The sequence below is a fragment of the Chamaea fasciata genome, unplaced genomic scaffold (assembly GCF_029207755.1).
Source record: "Chamaea fasciata isolate MVZ Bird 193981 ecotype frontalis unplaced genomic scaffold, bChaFas1.0.hap1 SCAF_5, whole genome shotgun sequence".
NCBI lineage: Eukaryota > Metazoa > Chordata > Aves > Passeriformes > Sylviidae > Chamaea > Chamaea fasciata.
Genome location: NW_027094090.1, coordinates 26,345,474 through 26,365,488, shown reverse-complemented (window position 1 = coordinate 26,365,488; position 20,015 = coordinate 26,345,474). Strand labels below are relative to the sequence as shown.

Below are 20,015 nucleotides of genomic sequence, written 5' to 3'. Positions count from 1 at the left end.
GCGCTGCCGGGACATCCTGCCCCTGCCTGCCGGGACACCCTGCCATCCCAGCTACCAGCCCGGGACTTTTCCACTGTTCCAGCTTGGTGCTCTGAGGATCCTGCAGGGACACCGAAACCAAACTGCCCTGGGTTTTGTGAAACAAAGCCCTCAAGGTTCTTGGTACTGTTGTCGTTTGTCATTAATGCTGTGGTTGTTTGGTGGGGGGGGAGTTTTTTTTGTGTTTGTTTGCTTTGTATTACATACTAGTAAAGAACTGCTATTCCTATTTCCCAAATCTTTGCCAAAGAGCCTCTGATTGTAATTTTACCTAGCAGATACCTGTCTTCCTAAACCAAGACAGTTATCAGCACCTTTCCCGCTACCAGTGCACAGCACAGCACCATGAGGGCTGCTTGAGGAAATGAACTTTGTCTCAGTCAGACCAAATCCACTAAAGATGACAGGAGTGGCACCATGGAGAGAGGATCCCACACTGGAGCAGGTTGGCTGGCAGGGCTTCTGATCCCATGGGGGACCCATGCTGGAGCAGCTTGTGAGGAATTGCAGCTTGTCAGAAGTTCTTCAATGAACCACGTCAAAACGTGATGAACTGTCCACAGTCCCCATTCCCTACCCCTTTGCACCTCTGCAGGGGAGCAGGCAGAGAACTAGAAATAAAGTTGAGCCCAAGAAGGAGGAAGGGGAGGAGAGAAGATATTTTAAAGATTTTTTAAATTTCTTATTATTCTTCTCTGATTTAATTGTTAATAAGTTCAATTAATTCCCTAAGTCAAATCTGTTTTGCCTGTGACAGTAATCAGTGGATGATCTGTCCTTATCCTGATCCAGGAGCCTTTAATTCTTTTTTTCTCCCCTGTTCATCTGGAGGGGAGTGACCAAAGTGCCTTTAGTGGGCACTTGGCATTCAGCCGAGGTCAAACCACCCTGCGTGTTAAGCTGATTTTTATGCCATACATTGCCACGTATTTCTATTGCTTGTCACCCCTATACTGACACTTCAGATCTAGTCCATGGTTGACATATAACCACAGGAAATACTGTGACTGGGGAACAAATCACCAGAAAATCTACAGACTATGTTCAAAGATACTGCTATACCCTTTGTGAATTAAGAAGCAAGCAAGGACAGGAAGGATTAGAGAATATCATCACTCTTAGATGTGGCCTGATTTTTCAAGGATTTGAACCTTTGAATCTCCATTTGGCTTCAGTATGCATCAAGGTTATTCAAATCAGAGTGGAAGCCAATCCAGCAGAAACTAGACTGCAACAGTCAGTATCCATTTGTGGCTGGTTACTTCACAAATCATGTTACAGAGTAAAGCAATATTTTAAAATGACTCATGTTTCATATTGAAGAAAATGCTTAATGCATTTTTTGTGAAAAACTGGGAGTTTTCAGTCTCACCAAAATAAAAACCTATACAGAAGGTCCTTCTGAAATATGATTAATAGAAACAAAATTTGGTCATACAAAAATGCTATTTATTTCTGGCTGTTGAATTATGTAAAACAATGGAATACCTCATAATGTTTACACTATGATAACTGGAAAGCAAAGTTGAAGTGTGGAACTGATCAGAGAGATTTCCTAGAAAAAAAGGCAGGGAAGAAATGTTCTAGGATTTTTGGAGGTTTGGGGGTCACAGGATGTTCTGCACCAGCTGTGATAGGGAGGATGCAAAGAAAGAGTCAGTATAGGATCCTTCCTGCATCTTGATGATAAAAGGTTGACAACAAGTGGCTTAAAGACTGCTTCAATCAAACAGAATGAGAAGAGCCAGAGAGTGAGTAAATCTTAGGTCCCTTTGAATGCTGGGCACCCTGTATAGGTGATTGAGTCCTTGCAAAGTTACCTGTGTCTCTTTGCTATTCCCCTGTTATCCTGGGTTGAAGTATATTCTATCACCATCTTCATGAACTGTTGAAACCAGGTGAGGCAGTGCTCCCTGCCTCCTCCACTCTGGCTTATATCCTGTTAATGGGCCCATCAGGCCTTATCACATGACTCACCATCCCATTGTGAGATGCTCTGCCCAGAAGGAGGAACCAAGCATTCCAGCCTGGATATAAGCTGAGACTCTGAACACCAGAGGGGTGCTTACCCACTGAATTCCCAGAAGACCTGAGCTACTGGACCTTTCTACAGAATCACTGCTTTAGGAAGATCACCTCACCTGGACTGCCTCCATCACTCCGCTCAGGTTGTATTCTGACTCTGTCAGTGGTCTTTTGTATTATTGCATCTATTTTATTTTACTTTCTTTCCTTTTTTTTCCTATTAAATTGTATCTCGGACTTAGAGCCTCTCATTTGTTTTGCTTTCAAACCACTACACCTGTGCTGCTTTCAAATCCGCAGGATGGGAGTGGATAATGAACATCACCTGCTTCCTGATGGTGATATCAGGAGGATCTTAAAGAGCTTTCTGCTTTGTTTTTCTCCCATGAGTTTTGTTAGCATTCTAGCCTGAGGTACCCTAGATGAAATAACAGTGCCATTGTAAATGCTTGTTATGCACTGGCTCTGCAGTAACTGAGCTACCAAATATTGATAGGTTAGTAATCAGTATGAACTACTAGGATGCAGTTTAAAAGGGTGCTATAAGCCCCTAACTGGGTATTTTTCACTGTAGAAGTCCTGTTCAAAAGGATTTACAGGAACTGAGAATGTGACATCATTGATGGGACATTCTGAGTTTTAGTTCTCCATGCCTGTTCTGTGTAATGATTGTTGAGTTAGTCTGCTTGTGTATGGTGAGAAAAAAACAGATTACTTTTACTGTAACTCTAAGCTATGCTGCAGGCAGACAGGAGTATTTTCTTGAAGAAGCAAATGGCTGTAATAAACAAGAAAATATAGACAAGGCTAATCATGATAGCTTCTATAAGATCTGTCAGTCCTGCAGTTACTGCCTGATTTATCAGAACAGCATGGATGTTTCTACTTCCCTAAGGCATCTGGATTGTAAAGTAGCTAGTGGGTAATAATTGATTTTGAAAGTTTTAGTTAATTTTAGAACTGGAGAATTCCAGCCAGGAACATTTTGGAAAAGTAGATTTTTTTTTTTCCTGGATAATACTGGGAAAGTTTATTCATATCACAAGTACGTCTAAATGTTGATTTTTTTTCCCATTCATTCCAGCTTTGCAATTATTCCCATCTAAGAGATTTTTGCCTTCATTTGTTATTGATCATAACATTTTTTACATGTCCATTGCTTCTCACTTAATCGAGGAGTTCTTAAGTATTTAAACTAATTAGAGATGAGCCCAAGCAGCAGATCTGAGACCTCTCCCTGAGTTTTATTTTCTTTTTCCCCTTCAGTGTGAGAACTTTTTTCATAAGACTTTCATTCAGCTACATCCTACTAGCTACATATAATTATAATTTTGACCAATGCAGAAGCAGTTAAGGGGTGTGGTATAGCAGGTTTGTGTTACAGGCAGTTGCAGAGACAGCTGCAGAGGATATGGATGGAATGTCAGCAAAAAATACATCCTGTGTTCGTTATAATACGTTCTAGTGCAGTCCCATGCACTGATAGACAATGATGCAGCACCGATGAAAGGAACTGTCAAGAAAGATACAGGCTATCAAGGCCTGTGTCTTGTTTCCAGTACCATTCTATTCTAAATGTTTCAGAGGAATGTGCAAAAAATCTTGAAGAAGAAAACTACAGAACAGTACACGCAAAAGAAAGTTTCTTCACAGAAACAACTAGTTTAAGGATAGCTTGCAGAGAAAAAAGGTGCTTCCACTGCTTTTATTTGTAAAGTAGAATCTGGATTTGTAGAATCATAAAATGGTTTGAGTTAGAAGGGACCTTTCCCACCATGTAGTTCCAGCCCCTCTGCCATGAGTAGGGCTGTCAGGCACTAGACCAGGTTGGCAGGGCCCTACCCAACCTGACCTTGAACGCTTCCAGGGATCCACAATTTCTCTGGGCAGCCTGGTCGAGTGTCTCACCACCCTCACAGGAAAAAATTCCTTCATAATATAAAATTTAAACCTTCCCTCTTTCAGTTCAATTTCAGATTCATAATTTTGGCATCAATTTTAGGATTTTTTTTTCTCTAAGAGCGCCTTTAAGAATATAAAATTTACATTATCAACTGTAAAAATCTTTTTTCTTTGTCCCTAATAAATTTTCTTACTGAATTAATATTAAAATATTCAGGTCCTGATGTATAGTAATTTCCTTTGTTCAGAGGATCTAAGTTTAACTTAAACTTCATCATGCAACATATCAGTCAATTTAATTTTATCTTTATCCATCAAGTAATGTCTTTTTGTAACTTCATAATGCATTGCATAATGACATTTTCCATTCCTTTCTATTATATCCATTTCATTAATAAAAAAAAAATGTGATGTTTGTAAATGCATTATTGTTATTATTCAGTATTCCAGATCAAAGCATCCCTTACTTAAGAAATCATAAAGATACACTGACAAAGACTTCCTTTCTTAATCCATCTCATTGTATTGACTATTTTTAGTGCAGGAACTGACATTTGATCCTTTTCTCTGGGAAGAGTGAGAATGGGAGGAAGGAATCAGTGTTATTCAATCCAGATTGTATATTGTGTTTATCAACATTATGACTGCAGCATTGGGTGTAGATAAAGCAGTTGTGTTTTGATTTATATCAATGTTTAAAATTACTGAGAAAGCCACTGATTGATTTAAGAGAATGCTCAGCTAGATAGTCAATTTGTCATAGCTGTAAACTTATATTGCTGGAAGAACTTGGAAACAATTTTGCTTTTTTTTTCCAAATCATATTTTGCTCATGGTCAATGAACTGTGACATAATTACTTGCTGTCCATTAATATGTAATAACAAGTATACTTTAATCTGAGTAGATATGGGTAATGGCAACCCCACCTACCTCTCACCTGCAGCCTGAAGAAGTTTCTTGCTATACTTTTCACCACTCTATCCTGAAGTATTCCAGTGAAAGGAAATGACTGGAGATGAGGTTATCCTCCAAGTGACTATTCAGCCCTGTTTGTGGTGATTTAGAAAATGAAAATTAGGGACATTATCACAGGAAGGTAGCTAACAGCACCAGTATTTTAGGATTTTTTTTTTAATACAAGTTGTGATTTTGAGATATTGGGTTGAAGTACCAGAGAGACAAGAAGCTATGACCATAAAGACCATGAAATCTAGAAATTTCTGTAGAAAATTAATTCCTACACTATTTTCAGACAGGGATTGACTGTACATCTTGAAGACTTTACATAAACAGAACTTCAGGTGTGCCCATTTCTATGCAAAATTTTTGACAAGTGCTTTGGTATTATGTACATTCAGATGTATCCCAGGTCTTGCTTTTCTTCACAGGTGTAGTACTTATGCTGGACACCCAAGGGGTTAAATCATATTTTAAATGTGCCTCTCTGTTCTTGCAATTACCTAATTTTCCCATATGCCGCATTTTATTTTTATTGGCTGTAGGAAGAGCACTCTCTTTTTTCTGTCAATGGCTTTTTGAGGAGGACCCTTAACAGTAGCATTAATGGCTTGCAGCTTGGAGAAATATTCTCATCCCAAGGGCACTGAATATTGCAGCAATTGACACAGAGGTGCTAGCATCAGCAACCCTGTGGTTCTCACTTTCACTGCCAGTGACACTGATGGCCAGCTCAGAGGGGGCTGGAGAATACCAAGTGAGTAGCCAGGGGAATGAAGTGGCAGCTTTTTTGTTGTTGTTGGTTGGTTTTGTTTTTTTTGTTTTAGATTTATGCATTTTAAGTCACTCCCCACTGAAATCTGGGAAAAATTCCTGGCAGGAAAAGTAAAATTGTGGAATTAACCAAACAGGAATTCCTCGTGGTGAAAAGGTCAATCCAAAAAAAATAATTAAGTATTGCAAACACCATTTTTGTTCTCTATTCTGAGCTGTTGATACAACAAGGAATTTATGTTGCTCAAGAATGTGTCTTTGAAGAACAAGAGAATTTATGTTTCTCATTTGTTTCTTTTTTTTTTTCTATTTAGAAAGCAGAAAGAGTCAGTAATGAAGTTATTCTTGATTCTTCAGTAAGAAAAAGTCAACCAGAATTTGCTTATGTTGGCTTTTCTTGTTCTTCCTAGATATACCCCAACTTTTATGAAATAGTCACAAATGATGGATAGCAGTGATAGTCACCTATAGGCCAGATGGATTAGAGGCCTGGGGTGATATGAACTAGGACAGCATAGAGAAGTCATAAAGGGAAAAGTTATTCCCTCAAGATTAAAACTAGATTTGCAAAATTTTTCTCTGCCAGGCATCTGGGTTGAGTGATGATGATGATGATGATGATGATTATTATTATTATTATATATTTTAATGTGTAGTAGATTATATTTAAATCTTCTGATTTTTTGCCATAGTAGTTAAAATCAGGGACAATGAGACACATTTTCCATCACTGAAGCATGTGAGGTAAATTTTCAGTTAGGAAAAGTGTGTTCTACTCATCTCTAAATACTTATTTTGTCCATAATTTCTTTATCTATTTATATGATTTACTAATCATATTAATTAATTAAAGTTCTGTGGTGCAAGAGTATAACAAATATTAAATGATTACTTATTCTAAGGATCAAAGGAGAAAAAGATGAATACCTACCGACATGTAATTGCTCCAGTTTCCCTTACACTCTCAAAATTAGTGTGTGTTTGCTGAAAATCAAAATACGATTTTGATCTGACTCCTGAGTTTGGCAGTCTCAAGTTGGACTGCTGTGTTCATGGAATGATGGAAATCTGTGTCTGCCATCTTACCACAGTGTCAGCAGTGCAAGAGCACTGCAGAGTAGGGCAGGGAACTTGTGGCATGTTATAGGACTTGTAGAGCTAAATGAAGAATGTGCAATGGCTTGAGAGAAAGCATGAATAATTAGATATGTTGTGATGCAGATATTCACTGCTGGGTTATAAAGTATTTGGAGAATTAAGGGCGAGCATCTTAAATGTTCGATAGATGGAATAGAGATTAAGACAGTTTTAATTACTTCTATGGGTGATAGAAAATGTTATTTGATTAGTGAGCTATTTTCTTCATAGTGATTTCATATAAAATACTAAGGAAGAAAATAACTTTCTATGTTAAATTTGGTTATTTATTAATATGCAATACTGGATATTTCTTATGTGTTTTTTGCACATTGGCTTTTCTGAAGTGAAGAATAAGGCAGGCATACAGTAGTTTGAAATTATTTTTTTCTCTGTAACATAAAAATTCATACATGAGCCAAACTTTTATGTGGCTGCCACTGCTGAAGAGAAACGTGATGTGCATATTGACTGGTGGAGCAGCAACCATTAGTGCCACTAGCAATAAACTACGATGAGAAGAAGCACACTTAAACTGTCAGCATGCTGGCAATGGAGAGCCTTTATTTTGCAAGAAAAAGTTTTCCGTACTTGCTTTTCCGATGAGCAATTCTTTAAGATGTTGTGAAACCTTTTTAGCATTCAAGGGCTTTTAAATTTGTGCTATTCAGATCAAGTAATGTGGTAGATGTTTCCTTTCCTCAGGTAATTTGCCTTGGAAATTATGTTGAGTTGCAGTTGTCTTAACCTTCTTGGAGACAGATATTTCCAAGGTGAGCTACAAAGTGACATGGCACTCCTCCCCAGAGCACGGCAAATCTGAGAGGCAGGACTCTGGAATGTCCTAGTAACTGCTCAGGACTCCTGCGTGTCTTCTCCTGTAGCCAGGAAGGAGAGCAGGGAGCTGTGCAGGCAGCGCTGAGAAGTGACCCCACATGGGCCAAAGGAACCAGAAATTCTCCCAGGGGCCATGGTTGGCACTGAAGGCTCTCAGGCACGCCCTGACTTTCCATGGAGAGTTTCTTTATATTAACTGATGGAACACAAGGTCCAGTGGCGTTTCCTCATGATGCAACACAAGGGTCTAATTCAACCGCTTTCTGAATCAATGTAAAGCAGAGCAATTAAAGAACTGGCAGCATCATTATTATGGTGACTCTGAACTGGTTTTGTGTTCCCAAAAAACTCCGTAATTGCAGTCCAAATTTACACAGCAGCACACATTTTGAATCCTTTCAGTACATTTTGTCATTTTCATTATCTTATTTTGTACTGTTTTCTATGGGAATATTCTGTGACAAAACATACAGTATTACAAAACAACCAGAATGACAAACAGCTTTATCACCAAAAATTTTCTGTTGAGGTGGATGTGGTGTGTAGGCTCTGAATCATGGCTGCTGAGCAAGGAGCTGCAGTGTCCAGGACATGGTGTTCCTGTGGAGCAGAATAACCTTCTGCTGGAAGTTATCACAGCAGCCCTCCTGGCTGCTGGGAAGCAGCCAGCTTGCCTGCCTTACCTGTGTTCACAAAAGTGTTTCATCATCCCTTCAGAGGCAGTTTAGACTGTTTGAAGCCTTGTATTTTGGAGTGCCTGATGCAAGGAGCAGGCTGCTTTTTAATGCCTTTGCAATGACAGTCATAGCATTCAACAGAGGAAAGGAAACAAAGAACTGACGTTCACTATGTTGTAAATCACCACACTGAGCTATCAGTAGTCATCTTTTAGAACTCAAGACCCCAACAGATCATGGTAAATGGTATTACACAGGGAAAAATGGCCTTACAGGGGCAGAAACATTTAAAAAGTGATTTTTTTTTCACAGATTATATATGCTGTTTCCATTAAACACTCCTCCATTTGCATTTTCTTAGCTACTTCACATGCTCCAAAGCCTGTTTCTTAGTCCTCAATGTAGCCTCACAGTGATTGTTCTGATCACATATTGTAACTGGGATTGCAAATTCTTTCAGATAAAAAGTGAAAAAAAATCATGAGCAGAAAAAATATTTTACATCCTGATTCTTACCTGGTCTGAAATCTTGATTATTAAATTATAAAAAAAACCCTGCTGAAATGGCATTTTTTTCAATAAAAATGGTGGGTTTAGCTAAATGAAGTTACAAATATCAGTTTTCTATCAAGTTCTCAGCAATTTGGAGGAAGGAAAAATTCTATGATCATCTTAAAATCTGTCTTGGCAGAACAGCAGAATCTTTCACTTCATTGAAAAAATAATGTAGAAAAAATATATTTGTTTAAGTCTTTGACAGATTTTTTTTTTTCCAGAGGGAATAAATCTATTTCTAGCCAGCTTGCCTCTACTGAATAAAACCCCAAAACATGACTGAAATACAACTAGGAAAATAGATGGGGAAGGATGGGATTTCACAAAGTATTCTGCAATCATCTTGGAACACTATCTCTTAGAAAAATGCAGTGCTGCACTTTTTGCAATATCATGGGAACTCACTTTGCACCAAAAAGAAATAGACTTGGAGCAGTTGGATCTCCCTCTCGAACATCTCTCTTATAGCAGTTCTTTCTGCTTTTCCATACTTGATTCTTTGGAGGCCAAAAGCAGGAAGATAAGACAGGCTGCATTTTGATCAGGTGAGACTGGTTGGGCAGCTTGATCCAAGTACATATACAACAGAACACTGAGTGAAAAAGGCGTTGCAAAAATATCTTAATTTTTTTCTGAAGGTCTGTGTTTGTATTAAGGTCATGAACAACTTCAATTTCTTTCCATTTTTGCAGTTGTAGCTGTTGAATCTTTTAAAAGAATTAGAAAAGAAAAATAAGAGGTAGAGAGGGGAGAAGAGAGGCATAGGAGGGACAGAATGAAGAAATGTAAATGTAGATATCACTCATTTGAGACAAAAAAACAAGCACAAGGCAATGATTGTGGAAGAGGCAGAAGAAGAGGAGAACTTTCTAAATTAAAGTAGATGAAAATGTGAAAAGGAAACTCAATGGAGAGAAGTCAGAGAAAAGAGACACATGAAAAAAGCAATATGGAAATAGAGTTTTCTGTTATAAATTTCAGATTTAGTAGTTGTATGCAGCCACTGACATGATTCAATATCAATAATTTTTACCTCTATTAAGTTATCTCACAGTCATGGATAAAATGGTAATGTGAGAAGGGGTGGGAAGACAGAACAAAAATGTGTCTGTGCTAGAGTAATTGCAATCTGAAATTAAAAGGAAAGATAACATATGATACAGACAGAAGGAGAACACAAGGAAATGTTTAGACAGCAGCAACTGAAGATGTTGAACAGGCCTAATTCAAATTTGGTATGTCTAAATGTGACAGAACAGGAGGATTTAAGTGGGAATGTGGAGGACAGCAGTGAAGTAGATTTAGACACAGCTATTGGAAGGTCTTCTCAAGCATGATGAGCAATAAGGAAGAAAGATTTAGTGCAAAACATAAAAGGCAGTTGTGACTGAGTGGCTGGCAGGTCGTGAATGATCTTGAATATTTAGAAGACGAAGTTGTGCATGAGTTTGTAGAGAATGCTAGTGGAGAAAGAAAGGACTGAAAAGGCATAAAAATTAGGTCAAAATTTGATTTTTCCAGTGCTACAAACAAGCCACAAAACAAGCAGCACAAAACTGACCACTGAACAGACACTACCATTAAAAAACCCAAAAATCTATAAAAGGAATGATTAGATTTCAAAAAAGACTTTCACTTAGATAGTTGGAATAAGACCTTTATTGAATGTTATGTAGGAAGAAGCATTTAGATGTAGCCTTGAAGCCAAAGTAAAATGAAGTCAAGAAAGGTGCTCTGTTTATGTTCCTGAGTAAGAAATGAATAGCTTGGGCTATCAGATACAATATATGAGGAACATGGCACATCTGAGCACCAGGTGAATTAAACTAAAAGATCTTCAACAAAGCGATCAGAAGAAAACTTGCTCTCAATTACCTTGGAGATTGTTTGGACACCTGAGATAGTAGCTGATGTTGTAACCTGTGAGAACTATGTAGGGACTTGCTGAAGAGGACTTTGAAAGTCAGGTCTTTACTTCATGGAAACAACTGCAAAAAAAGACACTTAGGCCTAGGAATCCCTTTCTGCTCTTTCATCATCAAAAGAGTGATGTTACTAAAGTTTTATCAAATCAGCCACAGATTTTTCCCTCCAAGTGAGGCTCAGAACCACAAACCTAAAATGATTTTAAGGATTGGGTTGAAACCTGTTCTGGTGAATATTTCTGATAGCCTTAAAAGGCAATAAATATCTCTCTGTGGTGTGCAGTGAAGTTTTCTGGAATATCACCATCAAATTGATTTCTTGTAATTATTACAGTATCTCAGAAGTTCCAAGGCAAAGAAACTTTTTAATATATTTTGCCAAAATATTCTCAAGCCAGTATTTGAGGGCTTTATGTGGGCATTTCTGCAGCATGACAGAAATGAAAATTTATGTGTAGAAAAATGTGCTATACATGTAAGTCTGGGAAAGTAAAGAGGAAAACGTAGTGTCTTATGGAGGTAAAAGAATCCATGGTGGCTATTTATAAACTTGTATGTAAAATTATTTAGAAATATAAAATAATTTTGCAGTTTCTTGGCTGGTATTCTAAATACCAAAGTAGATTTTAAATTGTAAAGTTCTGCATATTTGCAGAAAATACTAATTCACTGAACAAAGCAGTAAATTAGTCATAGTTGAAGTTTTTTAAAGAAAGTTTCACTGAACAGTTTTTCCTGAAAATGTTTGAATATACCTTACCAACTTATGTAAAGAAAATTGAAGGCATTTTGTTCTGAAACTTGTAGCTGGCTTTTTCATTCTTGAAATAGATATTCCAACCGATTGTGCATATGCAGAGTGAATATAATGATAAGAGTAAGCAACTGCTATTTTGGTTAAACATATTGTTCTCTTAAAGTGGATAATAATCAACATTGTGGTCTAGATGCTAATATAGGTTTTATTTTGCACAGTAACAATAATTTTCTTTGCCTAAGTAGACAAAGAAGATTCGTTCCTTGTTTTCTAAAATTGTTTATACAAAAGAAATTTATGCAAATTTTATGCTTCACACAATTATTGTACATCATCATGTGGTTGGAAAATAGAGGAACACAGGTATGAACTGATCATCCTGACCAATTCTGCCATTCAATACAAAATATAGGTATTACAGAGATACAAATTCTTCATATTTGTAAAAAGCATGGGCTACATCTTTGTGTCTTGGACTTTACAAGAAGCATCTGATCTGCGTTTGCTAGTCTTCCTTTTCTATTTGTTTTCATTTAATTTTCATGTGCATGGAATGGTCCAGGATTAGTACATTGCAGGCCTGAGGGTTCATAGGAGGTACATATTTATAGAATAGGACTGCCAAGATAGTGGGAGAACACACTCCTCAGGACCAATTCTTAAGTCCAATCTCTACTGAAATAGCAGGATGAAATTCCTTTAGGCATTTGACTGACAAAAATATCTCTTTAAAGAAGTTAAAATAGTATTTTATCGCACACAGACCTTTTTCTTTCCTTGGTTTAGGTCATCTATGTGTGTACCCATGCATGTATACATGCACAGAGGACAATCCTATACACATTCTTCTGACTTTTCACGTGTGCACAACTGTGGACTGGGAAAATTCTAGAGCAAAAAAAAAAATCAGAGTTACAGTTGTTTTGTTGCACCTCCTTGGAACAAATGGCTCTCAGATAGTGAACTAGGCCCCAGATCTTGTGTACAGATATTGATCACTGCTAATCTTTGTTTCCAGTCTCAAGATTCTGGGGGCAATTCTTCCGGACTCAAAACTGAGTCCCACATCTTACTGCAGAGATCAGAGACATCACTGACGAATCAGGTAATGTTGCTCTTTTCCTTCTCTTATAAAGTTGTATCATTTCATTGCATGGAGAATAAAGTAAAGTAACTGAAATATTTGTTATTATTACTTGTTGCCTGATTTACTGCTTATAATTTACATGATTGTTTCTAGATAAATTAAATGAGTGACTAAAACAGCAAGTTAAGTGAACCCATTGAAGGGGTGCAATCATGGTTAATTAAAGAAAATAATGGAATTCATTGAAATAATGTCTTCTTCTTTTCTAATGAAATGTTTTTCTTTCCTCTTATTTTTCTTTCTGCTGTTGGCAATACCTTAAGTAAATATTCTTGGAGATTGTTGTTTGTTTTTTAATTGAATAAACACTTTAATTGTGACAGGTAAACACAGTAGTGTTCAATCTGTCAGGAACTCTTGTCAGTGAAAATGTATCGCTATTTTAATGGTGATTTTTCAGTTCCTAAAACACATGGAAGCTCTTGAGTTGTATAATAACATCTGTAACAGTAATGACTACTGAACCATTAACATTGCAATTCAAGGTGTTTCTTAACTTCACAAGGTGTCATGGGTCACACAATGCAAAGGACAGCTACTGCTCCTGTGCCTTCCTGTGAAGTGAAAGGTTATACCAAACATATTCAAATGTAGCTACATACCTCTTATTTCCATAGGAATTTCCTTTCATCCCGAAAGCACAACATGAATTGACATATCCATGTCTATATAGTCCTAATTCAGATTACGTGGAATCTTAAAAATATTTACTGACACACCTACTTTCACATTCAAATCCAGAGAGGTCACATACGACCTTAACTTTAGGAAGTTTCAAGGATCATAATTTGTTTATGATGGTAAGAGATTTCAACAGTATTTCTGTAAAAAGATGTTTTAGGAAAAGAACGGGAAATAATTTCTCTTGATGTTTAAAAATTTATAAATATTCTGTGAAATGTTGTAACACTGAAGACATATCTGAAATTTGAAAATTTTAGGGATTATAGTTCTCCAGTTCTTCATATTTAATTGCTCCAGTGAACTAATTTTAATTGTTTCTGCTGCAACAGTCACCAAGTATCAAATTAAAGAATAGTACAGTAATTCAGTTGTCCTCTGAGGAATTAATTTCTTGAATTGTTGAATTTGGACAAGAAATCCAGTCCTTAAAGTGTAAAATAATGTCATTTTAATACTTCAAATCTTGAACTATTTAACTATGAACTTCCTACTCATGACTACTGTAGTACTTCATAGTAAACAGTCACACGCATTATGCTGTCTGCTTTTAGACAAGCATTTTAAAAGAAACCTAGTAGCAAGTAAAATGAAGTTCATTATAGGGTTTGAGGCACAACAACAAAAAAGTTATTATACCTGTTAGGCAGAAATACAATGATATTTGAATGTTGAAATTCCTCCATATTGAAGAAGGAGAGAACATTTGTCTTGGAGGCTGATTTAAAACACTTCAATCTGTCTTTCAGAGGGCCCATTGGTTTCCTATTTTGAGGCATTCCCAAGGGTGATGCATTGGCATGTGCAGAGGAAAGGTGATCAAAGAGCAAAAAGCTGTAATTTATTTCTTGTCATCAGTTCACACTCCCACACAGATGAAATGCATCTCGTGCTGCAGTCAACAACAAAACCTCTGTATAGGATGCATGTGTTCTTGTGTCTTTGTGGGTGTAATTATATATGTGTGCATATAATTATGCACACATGGCAGTAGGAAAAGTTCTGATCATATAATTTTAAAAATTTAAAACAATAGGAGGTATTAAGTCATGGTTTCTGCCCATGAAATCAGTGCCGAGTGATTATGTGGCTTCATTCCAAGTGTTGTAGAGCAGCAAAAAACGTGTGCAGTTTAGGTAAGGTAGATTGTGTGTATTTAGAAGCCAAACATGTCATGATTATGTGTGTGTGTGGAGAGCTAATGCATTACAAATACATTTCAGAGTGCTGCCATAAGAAACTGCCAAGTGCCACCTTTGTCACGAGGGCTGCTTCTTTAAAAGCAAAGCCATGTACCTTTTACAGCTGATAACAATCACAGCAGTGATCACAAGTGAAGTGATGGGAAACAACCTGATCTTCAAATAGCCTGCTTTTATTTAGACACCTAATTTCAGTTAACTTTTATAAGTAAGAACTGCGCCCATGGGTATTAAAGCTGCTCTGTGTAGGCTTTATACCACACTGGGTCTGTGGGAAGCTTTAATCAATGTGTGGAGGTAATAACACAAAGGTTTGATTGTCATTTCAGATATATACCAATGCACGGAGATGACTCACTGATTTCAGTGGGGTTATTTACAATCGATGTCAGCGTAAACAGGAGAATCACCCTGGTTGCAACCAGAGGTTGCTGTCTGCTGGCTCTTGGGTGACATGTTTTTTTCTGGAACGCACAGCATAATCATTACATAGTCAATGAAGGTCAGCGGTACTTTGAAGCATCCATTATTTTTCTGGAAGTCCTGGCAGGGTAAGAGAAGAAGGTTGTGAAGCTCAAGTCACTAGCGGCAAAGGAAGGAGGTCTATCACAAGAGAGAGATTTAGTGTGACTGTCAAACAAAACCAATTAAACTCAGACAAGTGTGCTTAAAAATGTTTCTCCATCTTTTTAACTTTGCAATTTAACTCCACAGAATTTGTCTGACAAGAGTGAAGGAATTATATTTGAGACAAAGATGTCAAACAGAACCAAAGAAACTATGTAGCAGAAAAAAATAAATAAACGCAACAAAAACAGAAAAGAAGAAAGACAAGGAAAGGAATAAAACAAGGTGAGGTTGAGGAAGGAGAGAGATTTTGTCTTTTCTGCCAAAACCAATGTATCTTCTCACTCAGATCTGGGAGTACTGTCTGGAGAGCAGTTCAGTAATGGTGGCAGGATCTCTCTTTGTGTTTTAGACACATAGTTACATTTATATACATTCAAAATAGTTTCGTGTAGCGATGTGAAATTATTAGTTTGTAATTTTATGCAGAATGGTTTGTCCCAGACTGCCCCGTGTTATAACCCCTGTGGTTTTTCCCTAGTTGTGGGTCCTGTCCATCTCCCTGCAACCCAGCCCAGACGCTGGTGAGAGGCTGGGGTGGTTGGCAGAGCCTATGACTTCTCCGCCCTGTATCATGCATCAGATGTCCTGTGTATTGTCTTTCTGTCTTGGTCACTCCCTCCTGACCTGGTATTGGTTATAGTTAACCCTTGCCCCTCCCCACACTCCCTATACAAAAGCTGAAACCAGAACCCCAGGGGGCACTCTCTCTCTCTCTCTCTCTGGATGTGTCCCTGTGGGAGCAATAAACATCGAGCTTCAGCCCACGTGAGAGTCACTCTTTCTTCTTCCACGTCCTCTCCATGCTTCATCCTGAGGTTCAGACCCACCGAACCTAAGGATACAAACTTCCCATATGGACTGGTGAGTGATCAAGCTGGTAAACGACTCCAGACACCACCACAGTTTTGCTTTAAAAACCAGGAACTTCAGAAAACATTCTGAGGTCTATTTATAGTCCAACACATCACCAATTATTTAATTTACATTTCCATAGTAACTATTAGCAAAAACTAGGCAGAGAAAATGTGTGCAGCTTTTGTTCTGCAATTACACTGCCACATACCCAGTGTTGTTCAGCTGTATGCAGCAGCTTGAAAAGATGCACCTGTGGGACTTTTTCCTACTGTTAAATCATTCTTTCATGGTATTGCTGGGAGTTCCTGGCTTTGTATATAGAATATAAAAAGAAAAGGCTATTTCCTAATCCAGAGAGATGGCAATCCATATTTATAATAAGTTGTGAAAGGCATGCAGATGCATGAGGTGTGTGGACCTAAGGAAGGGAGTAAGGTGACAATGACCATGGGTGTTCTTAAATACATTTAAAATGCTCACAACGTCCCCCAGGCCAAATGCCAGTGACCTGGCAGCTCTGTGGCAGGACAAGCTGTGAGAGAGGGATTTAGAGCACAAAGAGTTGAAAACATGAGGAATGGTGACAGACAATTTGTTTCTCTTTAACTTACATTATTGTGGAAGTTAAGGAATGCTACTAAGAAAAAGGACCTCTGTCAGAAAACAAAGCAACTGGGTCTTTTTACAGTGCTAGGAAAATTCTCTTTGGTCTTGTTTTCACAGAAAGTGCAGACAAAATGGACGGGTACTACAAGAGTGGGAAGAGTAATCAAATTGTACTTTCAGTAGGATATTGGTAAGGTTTCAAAAGGAATTTTGGAGCTTGTTTTCTGCTACCCACTGAGGTGAACACTGCATTCCAGTCCTGAAGTCAAAGGTGGAAAATGGTGATTTTTAATGCCTTATATTTTCTCTCCAAACACAAGTTCCTCTTTTCACCATCAACTATAATTTTCCCCTCACTGACCATGAAAAGAAATGGTTGCCTCAGGTAATCATGTGTACAGGAAGAAATTCACACTGCTTTCTGAATATCACCAATAACACGTTTAAATGATTTACTGTACCTTGTAATTGGTTCTCTGAAAATATGAATATTTTACTGCCACTGTGGAAACTCTCCACAACATCTATAATAGTGACATTCTACAGGACATGATTAATGAGTTTTATTTTTTGCCCTGTCTAGAGGTAAAAAGTTATAGAAGTATTTTCTTTTAGAGTACATGCAAAAAGATCATAGTGTGCATCTGGTCAATGTATGAGAGTTTTCTGAAGGACCAAGCAACCAAAATAGCGCAGCAAATGTTAGAAACAAATGAAATGAAACTCATTGTGCATAAAGCAACAGCACCTTGTTATCATAAACTCCTCTATAGCTAATCTGGGGAGGAGGGTTTAGCCTGTCTCTGAGTATATGGTGTGAGAACAGGAAAGGAGAGAAGAATGTCTGTGAAAGCTAAAGGCTACTTTACTGTAGTGGGTGCCTTTGAAATTCTTTACAAATTTATGTGGGACAAAATACCACAAAGGGGAGGTGAGTCTCTCAGTATTCTGAGCAAATGTAAAAGAAAATCATCTTGACAAAGTATATTGGAACTGAGATGATGCTAAACACCAAGTTAGAAACTTTCCCTGGGAGGTTTTCAAGCTTGGGAAGATATTTTGCTATCCTTTTCTCCTTGCTTAGAACAGAAAAAATAGGGGATGATGATACAAACCCTCTCTGTTGAACACTCTTTGTGCTTTTCAAAAAACATCTTATTTTCTAGATCACATTAGGAAGGGTTCTTAAATGGAATTAACAATAATGGGAGCAATTTCCGGTTCCTTGGCACCCAGCATAATTCACAATCCTGGATGAGGCACCCGTGCTCACTTAGATAATCAAGGAGAGTGCTTTAGAGATGGGGTTTATTATAACAGAAATATAAAGGAGAGTAGAATTGTTTACATCCTGCCTATGACAGGCAGTTAACTTCTCTGAAGCAGAGGTGGGAACCACTTTCATAACAAGAAACTGAACTTAATTATTTTCAACATTCAAAAGGAAATTATTTATTCCAAGAGATGGGTGGAAGTACAAGTCTTAATGTCCTGTTACGCACAAGACTGGTAGCAAGGGTACTTATGAAGGTATATGAGACTTAAACACTGACCTTAGGGCTTTGTTTTAATAACAGCAGGAGGTGGCTGTCTGTTGGCTTTATCACTATGCCCCATGGAAAAATCTGAATTTACATTTGCTAATTATTTAAAGGCTAGATCATTGTCACATATGCTTGTTCTACTATGAACAGGCTGTTCGATTACAGTAATCTGCAAAGCACTGGAGCATCTAAAGGAAAAGGCAAAGACAGAGGGGCAGATAGAAAACAGGGAGCAAAGACAATGGAGGATAATGCATGACAGATCATGCCAGACCAACCCAGTCTCTGTCTTTGCTGACAAAGCAAACATGGACGAAGGAAAGAGACAAAAATCTTAAAGGATAAATTCACCTGTCCCTAAACAGTTTTCTGGGGATGATAATGATGCCTAAAGATTTTTAACTTTTTTACAGATTTGTAGCTTTGTAGATTCTTAATAGATAGCTGTGTAGTTCCTGGCAGTTTTTTACATTTTAGAATAGTTATTACCCTTTCTTGCACATCATGTCACCTTCTTGAAATTCTATTTAATCTTATTTTCAAGAAAAGAATTTCTAACAAGGACATCCTGTTTTGCACCAGCATTTGTGAGACATAACAAGACACAGAGCAACTTGTCTCCTGTTGGATGTACTTGCTAGATATACTAAGTAATCATACTTTTTAAAATTGTGAAAATCTGATACCACATGTGCACATAGCTGTATTTTGTGCACCTGAAAGCTTTCATTAAAAGACTGCCCTTTATGTTACTAATCCTAATATTGTTTGGAGGGTTTTTCTTCCAATTCTAGGCAACAATAAAGCACAACAAAAGAGCCACAAAGCAGATAAAAAACTGACTAACAGGGAGACTGCTAAAAAGAGAACAGCGTTGTTTGGAGAAGGTAGCTATCCTCAAGGATAGGTCTTGAGGCCAATTATATGTAATGTTTTTATTGGTGACCTTGGCACAAAGAATAACTGTGCCCTGATAAAATCTGCTGATGACACAAAGCTGGGAACAGCAATCAATACAGAGAAGCTTCAGAATATCATACGGGAAGAGCTGTATGACCTTGAGAACTGGAGTGATAAGAAGGATAACAGGTAGTATCAAGTACAAGGTCATGCAGCCAGGGACTGAGAAGAAGAATGACTGCCATAAACTGGAAATGCAACAGGTGCAAATAAGAAAGGAGGGCAAACTTGCAAGTGTTAACTATAGAATACCTGTGAGCCACTTAAAGGATATGCCTGTCAAAAAAGTACATGCAAAATCTTTCCAGTGATGCTAGAAATGGACAAAATCTTTACTCCAATGTTTGAAACTTTTTTTTTATTGTATATTAAAGTATGTACATGAAAATTACCCTAAAATATTTAAACTAAATAAGTGCTTCAATGAAAGAGGAGTCTCAAGATATTTATATGTGTATGAGTTAGTGCCAATTTGGAGAGGATGCAGATTTAGTACTTACCAAAAGGTAGTATCTACTAGGTGTTTGCCTGCCTGCACGCACTTCATGGTAAGTTCAAGGTAGTTTTTCTTCATTCTCACTGGAAGATAAACTGTCTTGAACTAAGCAAGAAGAAATATGGAAGCAGTCAGGAGATAGATAATGACATGTATATATAAAGGCATGAGTTCTTGTCCAAGTAGTCAAACCATAAAATAAGTTACTTTGCTCAATCTGACCAAACAGGATTGAATGGATTCAAGAGGATAGGATTGTGTCTGTAAATACAAAAATTTCTTCATAGTTGAAGAAATTCTCTTTGAG

General features: G+C 37.5%; 1 long non-coding RNA gene across 2 annotated transcripts; it reads left to right on the top strand.

Annotated features, from left to right (window-relative positions):
- Positions 1–2,116: 2,116 nt before the first annotated feature.
- Positions 2,117–16,944, top strand: LOC136290160 (uncharacterized). Of its 2 annotated transcripts, XR_010721010.1 has the most exons (4): positions 2,117–2,207; positions 12,606–12,692; positions 14,947–15,469; positions 16,826–16,944. It is a non-coding gene; the product is annotated as an uncharacterized lncRNA (long non-coding RNA). The 2 variants fall into 2 exon arrangements; XR_010721009.1 differs by lacking the exon at positions 16,826–16,944 and having other exon boundaries at positions 14,947–15,571.
- The last annotated feature ends 3,071 nt before the right edge of the window (positions 16,945–20,015 follow it).